Source organism: Nicotiana tomentosiformis, chromosome 7 (genome assembly GCF_000390325.3).
Source record: "Nicotiana tomentosiformis chromosome 7, ASM39032v3, whole genome shotgun sequence".
NCBI lineage: Eukaryota > Viridiplantae > Streptophyta > Magnoliopsida > Solanales > Solanaceae > Nicotiana > Nicotiana tomentosiformis.
In genome coordinates, this window is record NC_090818.1 from 91,410,552 (window position 1) to 91,420,339 (window position 9,788).

A 9,788-nucleotide genomic window follows, 5' to 3' on the forward strand; every position below is an offset into this window, starting at 1 on the left:
TTTTTTACTTCACCGGCCTGAACCTAGGGTCCAAGCTTAGCCGATGTGCCGTTATATCCAGTGGGATTCCTGTTATATCTAAATGGGACCAAGCAAAACAATCCATGTTATCGATAAGAAATTGAATAACTCTGTTCCTGAGTTCGGGGGTTAATCCCGTTTCTTTTTTACAGGCACGTCTTTCTGCTACAGCAACAAGTCTGAGCTTTAAAACAGATAATTTTATACCAAAATTTGGAATAAGCAATGGTATGGTTATTAGAAAATTAGTATTTATGTGGCTGCTAAGGATGCCACCCCGTTAAATTTTTATGAACTAAATAATAGGTGGCATGCGGTATACTAAATAATCTACAAAAGTAAAAATATACTTTATTATGTATGCTTATGGTGTTACCTTATAATACGATGTTAGTATGCCTAGTATAATGATTATATATTAGTTTACTGTTAAATATAATATTATAATAATATTACTCGTAACTATTTTATTTTAATAAGATAAAATATTAGTACAAGAAGTATGTACTACACCAAATTTTTCATTGATGATAGTTCTTATCAAATTAACATATTGAATCATTTCTATATGGAAAGCATATAGTAGTAGATAGTAGACAGAGATTTGTCCCTTATTTTCTTTTTGATTCCCTGATTAACCTAAAGGTTCTGCTATATCTCTTTATTTTTCTAGAGAGCATAATACTTAGTTTCCACAAAAGTGCATGGTAACTAGTAGTACTATTATTCTGCTTCATACATAATTTTTCCTTACCGTTCTGGTCATATCACTTTCATCTTGAAGTAAGCTTATTGCAGCAAAGACCACATGTGAATTTTTAATATTATTTTATATTTTCATATATCTGTTTGACACTAATTACTTGGCTAATTTAAGTAAACGAAAGTCTATTGTTGAGAATTATATCCAAAATGACATAATGACGAGTTTAACTCAAGAGGTAAGCATTTTCTTCGTATTTGAAATTGATTTTGTCCTTTGCTATTAATGATATTAACTTCAATGAGTTCAAGTCGCAATGCACCATGAGGGTAAGACATGATCAAGTCCTGATGCTCCATGATGATAAGAGTTGGGTTTGAGTCCCAATTCATTATGGCCTAACATGCCTTTATATTGGTAAGACATTGGGTTTGAGTCCCACTATACCATATTGATGATATAATGATAACTAAAGAAAAATAATATATTTTTCATGAAAAGGCATGAATACTGTCCCACTTGATTTGCTCCATTCTTGAAGTGAGTGTGGTAGCGGCGCATAATAAGTCTAAATGAAGATAAGTGGTTGAAAAATGAACGTGGGCGTTCCAAAGATCAAAGTAATAATAATCATCACTATTAATATAAAAGGAGAACAATAAGGGTTCTCAAAATAGTCATTCAAAATGTGAAGCCAATGTTTACCATCAAATTGGTATGAAAAATAATAAAACACACCGCTGATTATGATCCATTCCTTGAAGAGAATGTGACTTGTGATAAGCATTGAGAATGCAGACCCATTCCTAAAGGTGAATGTGGCAATATGTGATAAAAGTAATGAATAAAGATATGCAATGCATGATTAGATGAATACCACACAACTTACCTCTAAGGGAGGTTTGAGTGAAATAAAGAGAATAAATATTATTGTGTGGTTGCATGAATATGTCATTGGTCGCGTACATGTGATACGCCAAAAAAATATATATTTTGTTGTGCCTTATAAAAGGTTATTAAAGGCAAAATTAAAGAAAGAAAGTATTTTGCTTATGATGATTTTGACCATGACAATTTATTATGATATAATTTTCTCCGTGAAGGAGACATTTACCATATAAATGGTGTGACAAAAGATCTTGTAGTACAAAAGTTGTTAACAGCTCCAGAAAAATTAATTTGTTGCTACCCGGATGAATAAAATTATTCACAACATTGATATTGTAAAGTCTCAAAAGAAACTTTTTGAGTTTCAAATGTATAAGTTAAAGTGGTTGGCATATTGAGACTGTAAACGAAAGGAATATTGAATATCTTCATATTTCTGTAATCATAACGGGTAAATATGAAAGGTTACCTGATTTTTTTTCTATTTGTAATACACAAATATAAGTATGATGATGGAATCATATGTCACAAGTAAACTAGAGGTTTACTGAAAAATAATATTAGTTGGCATGACCGGTTGACCATCCCGGTTCAATTATGATGCGAAAAATTAATTGAGAATGACATTGGCATGTATTGAAGAAATAGAAGATTCTTCAAGAATTCTCTTGTGCTGCTTATTCTCATGATATACCAGTTAAGGTTGGGATTGAATCCCTTGATTTCTGGAACAAATAAAAGATGATAAATATATGGTCCCAGTCACCTGCCATGTGAACCGTTTACTATTATATAATTTTAATAGATACATCTATTCTATGGTCACATGTGCATTTGTTATCAACTTGCGGTTTGGCTTTTGCAAGATTGATTGCTCAAATTATTAGAGCACAATTCCAGAATATAAATTATGATGATTTATCTTGATAATACTGGTTTAAATCCAAGTTGGTTTAGCAGAAATTGTATGCCTCCAATTATATCTAAACCATTGGTTATGAGAACAAAACTGCCAAAATAAAATTTGGTATGTGATGTATTATTTAATATACAAAAGCACTTGTACGCATCTAGCCAAGTTATGATACGTTCTCCCTGTCACAATCGGTTCAGGGTCAGGAACCAAATAATTTTCATCTAGAAATATGAATGTGCTATATGATTAAATTGTTCCACTACAATGCACAAAGATGAATCCCCAAATAAGGCTAGGGATATGTGTTGGCGATCCCAACAATAGGGGGAGAAAATGGGCAGTTGAAAAAGTAATGCATGTAATGAATTATTATGAGTACATCCAGATCCTCGTACAAGAAAATGTGAACTTGAAGTTCAAGTGATAATTCATTTGAAAAATATTGCCAGGCGTATTTGCTGACCCAAAGTTAAATGTCATATTTAGTTGCTAATGATCCAAATAAAATAAAGTCCATAATGAGTAGAGTTTATGGCATGCATGAAGCATAATAGACTAATCTGTTCCAAAGATAAAACTCCTCGAAAAAGGAGAGGAGCAAATGTTCAAGATGGTCATAATAAGAAGGCAAGTGCTTTAGAAGAGTACCACGACATAACACTTCATAAGACCTCATGGGAGAGGCTCAGGTACCTGAAAATAATAAGATAAAGAGATCTCAATAAGTTATGTCTTTATTGGTTAATAGTAGAACCGATATAAAATGATCGTCGACGATATTGTTAATATAATGTAGCGCTCAATATTATTAATATTGACGAGGATCTTGAGCTCAAATCTGTCATGAAATTTGGATAGATAAATGATTGGCCAAATGAAAAATACGCAATGAAAATTGATTTCACCTAAAAAATATGAAGTTGGACGGATAGTCTCAACACCTGAAAGTATAAATCCAGTGGAGGTATAAATGTGTTCTTGTGCGGAAAAAAAGTCAAGTCGATAGACATAAAGACGACTTGCGTCACAAGAAGATTTGTAAATATCCTGGCATTGATTATATAGAGACATGTTCTCATGTGGTGGATGTTGTCATTTCAGGTTTTAATCTGGCAATACAAGAAAAATATGATATGCGTATAATAGAAATCATTGAAGGATTTAAATTGTTCTGAAGCATATTAAGGTTCCAAGAAATTTATTAAATAAAGCTTCAAAAATTCTTATACGGATTGAAACAATCAGGGCGCATGTGGTATAGTCGCCCTAGTGAGTACCTGTTGAAAGAAGGGTACAAGAATGATTCAATTTGTCCTTGTGTTCGATTACGTGGAACTTCATTTCCTGGATGGTCCCGGCCACGTTTATCCACAGAATTATCTCTCCTTTGGTGGTTTCACATGCCATATTGAATCCGTTTAGAACCAGGGTCGCGGGTACGATCTAGTCCTATAGACCGAGTTGTTGTACGACCTTCAATCTAATGATGTTGGCCGAGCTCCCTGGATCAATTAACACACGCTTAACTTTAGTTTTATTCATAAGTACGGATATTACCAGTGCATTATTATGAGGTTGTATGACTCCTTCTGCATCTTCATCATTGAAGGACAAAGTTCCTATGGGTGCGTAATCCTGAGTTTGATATCGCTTTTCTCTCACAATCGATGTCTTAGTGCATTTAAGCACCGGCCCTTGAGGGGTATCGATGCCGCCGATGATCATGTGAATGATGTGCTGTGGTTCTCCTTGTTCATTTTGCTTGCCGAAATCCTTTTTTTTTTAAATGGTTCTTCGCCCTGTCGCGTAAAAATTCTCGAAGGTGCCCTTTATTGAATAACCAGGCTACCTCCTCTCTTAGTTGCTTGCATTCTTCCGTTCTGTGGCCATGGGTGCCATGATATTCGCACATTTGATTGGGATTTCTCGGGGCAGGTTCAGTCTGCATGGGTCGAGGCCATTTAGTGTCTTTGATGCGTCCGATAGCCGACACGATGGCGGATGCATCAATGCTGAAGTTATACTCCGATAACCGAGGGGCTTCTTTAGATCCGGTAGGCCTGTCGAACCCACTTCTATTCATTAGTCCCCGAGACCCTTGACCTCGATCACTTTTTTTGTTGATTTGTCCGGGGTTACGTCTCGATTCATTGATTCTGTGGTTTCCCTATACGGTCGATATCGATCTCTGATCGGACCTTGTTCTCGATTGATATCCCTTCGAGCAGCGGGTTCAACCCCCAAATGATCATCTTCGACTCTAATTTTTGATTGGTACTGATTATGCACGTCGGCCCAAGTGATAGCTGGGTATTCGATCAGGTTATGCTTCAGTTGCCGTGATGCCGTCGAACTTCGTTCGTTCAAACCTTGAGTGAAAGCATGAACAACCCAATCATCTGTGACTGGTGGCAAATCCATACGTTCCATTTGAAAACAAGATACGAACTCCCTTAGCATCTCGTTATGCTTTTGTCTTACCTTGAAAAGGTCTGATTTCCTCGTTGCGACCTTTATGGCCCCAGCGTGTGCCTTTACAAAAGAATCTACTAACATGGCAAATGAGTCGATCTAATTCGGTGGTAGGTTGTGATACCAAATCATTGCTCCCTTGATTCGATTTCATCGTCCTCCAAATCATTACCCTTGATGGCGCACGTGTAAGAGGTGACATGTTCGTTGGGATCGGTCGTTCCGTTATATTTGGGAATTTCGGGCATACAGAATTTTTTGGGGATTAGTTTTGGGGCTGCGCTCGAGGGGAAAGGCTTCTGTACGAATTTTTTGGAATCCAACCCTTTTATCATTGGTGGAGCCCCCGGGATCTGAACGACCCTGGAATTATATGTTTCTACTTTTTTATCGTTGGCTTCGACTCGCTTTGTAAGCTCCTCGAGTATTTTAGCGATTTCGGGAGTAGTCCCCGATTCTTGCTCATTTGATCTCACTATGGCTGGCTCCGTTCTGTGGGCAATTTCTCGGGGTGGACTGGGCTACGGCCTGCTTGGTAGCTGGGTTTGGCTCTGCAACTGAGCTATCACTACCTGTTGGGCTTGCAACATTTCAAAAATCATACGCAAGCTGACACCGTTTTCCTCAATATTATGGGTGTTTCGAGTTGCAGACCGAGTGCCACCATGAATGCTATTTTCAGGTTCAGAATGTATGTTCGCCTCAATGGCCATATGCGAATTGATATCTATCGGGACTCCGATCCGAGCTCCAACGGCGTTGAGGTACTGGGTGTCAAGTTGTTGTTCTCATCTTGAAGACCAGTTTCGTTGTTGATAGGTAAGGCCATTTGATAGGTAGTTAGTCACTGCTAATCCGAAATCCGAGATAATTTCGGAAACAAGCGCAAAATGGTGTGTTTTTGAAGATTCGTATCAAATAACCACTATTATCCTTAGCCCCACGGTGGGCGCTAAACTGTTTATCCAAAAAACGGATGGAGTTGAATTTGTACGTAGTTCTAAGGATATGTGATATAGCTTAATACAAATCGTAAGGATAAATAGAAATATCAAATATGGATTGCAAAGAATGCAAAATAAACAAGGTTGTAAAGAAGATGATTTTTAGGACTAAGCAAGATGAATCAATTTATGAAGCTTAAAAGAGTAACTCTTGAATATAGGAGAATATGGTGCTTGAATTACAATGTAAGCCAAAAACACTGCCTTCTACGGAAATGTATCCATCCTCTTTATAGTGGAGGATCCTACTTTAGATATAATTAAAAATACATAGTGGAGAACTCATGATAAATCAGCTTTTCCCTAATTTTCGCCGAGATTCTCTCCCTTAGTGTGTTTGCAACGGCTCTTGTCTGTGAGCTCGAGCTCGATCGACCTCGGTGCTGGTCGTTATTGCTTCTAGAACTCGATATGGACTTAGGATCAGGTAATGATTCAGACTTGATCCTGGTTGGCCTCTGCCCCTTAAGCTCGAAATCATCTCATCATAGTTCGATTCGGACCTGAAATCGATAATGACTTCGAACTCGAAGTATGATCTATACCCGAAATCTGAAGCTACTTTGTACCACCTTCGGAACCCATCTCAATATTATGAAGTCTTTCTTTGATCTATTATGTTTCGACCTCGATCAATCGTTCGAAGGCCGAAATCTATTTCGACCGTATACAGTGATAATTAGGTTGAATACATCAAGAAGCTGACTGTTTTTCTAAGAAGCAATTCCCCTCCACAAACCTAGGTGCTCCTATCTAAATAGGGAGGATGAAGGTGGAATACTTTAATGATATTATTGCCAAGGTTGAAAAAATGATTCAAGGATGGAATGGAAATCTTATGTCCTTTGGTGGCAAATCAATCTTGATTAAAGCAGTCTTTTACACTATTCCTATGCATATTCTTGCTGCTACCAACCCACCAAATATGACCCTACATATGATACAGAAATAATGCTCCAATTGCTTCTTGAGTAATCTTGAAGGTGGGCACAAACACAACTGGCTTTCATGGGCCAATTTATGCTGGGACAAGAATAAAGGAGGTGTTGGTTTTAAGTCTAAATATGATATCAACAAGTCTTTTGCTGCAAAAGCTTGTTGGGATGTTACACCCCATATTTTCGTACATAAAAGTATATCGTAAGTCAATTGATGTAAGCTCGAAAATAAAATCATCTTTAGAAGTAGATAAAGTAGTTTAGTCATTTTACCTTTGAGCTAAAAATACTTATGATCATGAACAACATGTACCAAGATGGTTGGAAGGCTTAGAAGCTAAACGAATTGAAGAAAATAAGTTTCGTTGAAAGTCAACAAGTTGGGAATGTTATAACATGTACTTTTGGGGTGAGACTAAGGTTCTTAAAATGATAAGGAGGTTATGTTATGAGAGTTATCTTTTGAAGTCAAGCGAGTTGTGGAACAAAAGTTGCCAAAGGTCATCACAAATTACATTTATAAATGTGCTAAACATTAGGTCAAATGTAGCTGAGCTTTTCTCCCAATATAATTGGAATTACGCGATGATCGACCTACCAAATTGAATATCAAAGAGTATAGTTTCTAACACATTAAACCGTTTGTCAATACAATATCAGAATAGAGAGATATCCGCATTTTTGCAAAACTGCATAGACTGGTAGGTGACAAATAGGTGTGTCACCTACTTGTTTAAATGAAAGGACCAAATATCCCCAAAAAGGGGCAGCCAATAGGCATTTTAAGGGCTGAATTAACTAATTTATTTCACTCATTTCTCAAAACAAGAACATCAGATTGAACTCTTGCAACCCCTTCCCCAAATATCCCAAAAAAACCCTAGGTGATTACGGGTGATAACAGTGATTCTAGTGCCGAATATCCCGGACATCTTGCTAGTTTTCCTTTCTCCTTCTTGTAGCTGCATTGGGGGACTAATTTTGGATTAAGAGGGACCAGTTTTCTTGGGTTTTACTCAGTGCAAGGTAAGTTTATTCCTCTCTTTACTTTTTCAAAACTTCTACAGGTTGTAGCTCGATCGTAAAGACTAGAACTTGCGAGTTTCAAAAGAGTAGTATGTTGTTTGTTGTGGCGTCACTGTTGGCTGGTTGCGAATTTAATTTTAAGTTGAATTCATGGCTATTTTATATGATAAGAGGCTTAATTATGTACTTGTTTCTCGATTTGAAAAAAAAGACAAGTCGGAAACGTGTTTTAGTAATCTGAAAAATAAGTTTTGAGTTGCTGAACTTGTGGGGCTATTATGGGGTCGTTTTAAGCTGTATTGTGGCTGTAAATTAGTAGGGATAATTGTATATGTGGCGGTTAATATTATTGATAAATTATGGAAGTAATAAGGGGTTTAAAACTATTTTTGTTTAGTCACAAATCGAGCTAGCAGCTCGTCGAGATGTTGTTTATTATGAGTATTGTTGTATTGTGGCTGTAAAATGGCTTATTATGAGTATTGTTGATGTTGTTTGGGATGTTTTTGGTTGTTGTAACTTGTGAGAAGTCATATAAATAGGGGAGGTGCTGTCCGCTTTATCACTGAATAAAGTGTGTCGTTCAATTGCGATAAGTTATGGTATTCGTATTGTGACGAAAGTATTGTTCATTGCTTATAGACACATGAGCTATAGGTTAAGTTAGCTTAAGGATTGGATGGGATATTTTGAGGTATATAAGGGCTTTCTTTACTTTTCTTTGGAATGTTTTCGTAAGTTATGTTGCCCTTTTAAGGAATTCAAGGGGACGAGGCTTTGTATACATACTATACCGACGATTAAGGTCCGTTCATGAGTATAGTCATATGAATGCTGAAATGGATTGTGTTGATCGCAGTTTCATGCATTCTTAAGGATTAAATAGAGCCTTCCTAAAGTTCCTTTTCTTTTATGTATAACAAGACGTCTAGATGTTAATTAAAAATTACGTACGAATGGTCTGACGAATCAGAAGCAATATAATGTCCGTATAATAAGGGATAATTATATACGAATAGTTCAACTAGGTAGCATAATGATAAGAATGTTTCGACCTAAAGAATGGCACAACTTTCAATACATACACGTTTGTGCTCACGTAAATGATAAATACCCACAAAGGTAGTTACGTTGCTCTCAAGTTAAGTAAGGTTAATTATATATGAGGGTGATGTTAAGAGACGATATACGTTACCTAAGGAGTCGTAAACTACAGAATGTGATAAGCTTATCAATAAGAATATAAGTTGATATAGAGTAAATCCCGCAACGCTTGTTACGTATTGATGAATGGATATATATATGTACAATGAGTAGCCTCACAAGCTAAGAATATTACATAGTTATAAGTAGAAAGAATCATGTTGCAAGACCCCGTAAAACTTTACCTAAAATCTGGGGTTTCGGGGTGCCGAAGTAGACTTATATGTTGACGATAGTCTGTGGTTCGAACTTTTTGGGTTGAACAATGCGTTGGAGAGTTGAAATTTGTTTTTGGAAGTGCAGGGCATTTATGCGGTCCATTCTGAGGTCACAGAATTGATATACGTACCGCAGATCTGCTGCAGATTTAGGCAGAAACTTGGGAAAATATTTTTTGGACCCTTATGCGGTCTATTATGCGGCCACCTAATCATTATGCGGGCTGCATAACCCATCGCAAACCCAGTTTGAAATTTTTTGGAGGGGAGTTCTAGGCGCATTATGCGACCGTAGACCGGTCGCAAAATGAGGGAGAATTACCCTATTCCGGAGGGCCATTGTGCGGTCCATTTTGAGGGCCACAGATTTGCGTCGGGGTTTCATTTTTCTAATTTTTT